Source organism: Apium graveolens, chromosome 5 (genome assembly GCF_009905375.1).
Source record: "Apium graveolens cultivar Ventura chromosome 5, ASM990537v1, whole genome shotgun sequence".
NCBI classification, from domain to species: domain Eukaryota; kingdom Viridiplantae; phylum Streptophyta; class Magnoliopsida; order Apiales; family Apiaceae; genus Apium; species Apium graveolens.
Genome location: NC_133651.1, coordinates 250,277,869 through 250,278,589, shown reverse-complemented (window position 1 = coordinate 250,278,589; position 721 = coordinate 250,277,869). Strand labels below are relative to the sequence as shown.

The 721-nt window shown below is 42.6% G+C and overlaps 1 non-coding gene across 1 annotated transcript; it reads left to right on the top strand.

The window, feature by feature from the left end:
* The first annotated feature begins 350 nt into the window (after nucleotides 1–350).
* Nucleotides 351–457, top strand: LOC141662156 (small nucleolar RNA R71). Its single transcript, XR_012550283.1, has one exon. It is a non-coding gene; the product is annotated as a small nucleolar RNA R71 (small nucleolar RNA).
* Nucleotides 458–721: the final 264 nt, after the last annotated feature.

Genomic DNA, 721 nt, shown 5'->3' with positions numbered 1-721 from the left:
AGTCACTAGATATAGCACATTGCTCTGTCGTATGCGGACCTGCACACAGCTCACAAACACTAATTATCTGTTTAACACCATAGTTAGCCAGAGAATTGATCTTCATAGATAACGCCTTCAGTTGAGCAGTGATAGTCGTAGTTGTATCCACTTCAAGAACTCCTGCTACCTTTCCCTGTGGACATCTCTGGGTTGGATACTGATATTCATTAACAGCCATCAATTTAATTATATCATAAGCTTCCTTATAGCTCTTTGCCCATAATGCTCCACCTGCTGCTGCATCGAGCATGGGTCTGGACTGTGCTCCCAACCCATTGTAAAAATAATTGATGATCATCCAATCAGGCATTCCATGATGAGGACACTTCTTAAGCATCTCCTTGTAGCGCTCCCAAGCTTCATATAAAGATTCTCCAGATTGCTGCGTAAATTGAGTAAGAGCATTCCTGATTGCAGCTGTCTTCGCCATAGGGAAGAATTTAGTAAGAAACTTCTGAGCAAGATCTTCCCAAGTAGTAATAGAACCAGCTGGTAGAGAGTGTAACCAGCTCTTAGCCTTGTCCCTCAGAGAGAATGGGAAAAGTCTCAACTTAATAGCATCTTCAGAAACACCATTGAACCTGAAGGTGTCGCAGATCTCTATGAAATCCCAAATGTACGTATTAGGATCTTCCGTTGGAGAACCCCCAAACTGGACTGAATTCTGCACCCATTGAAT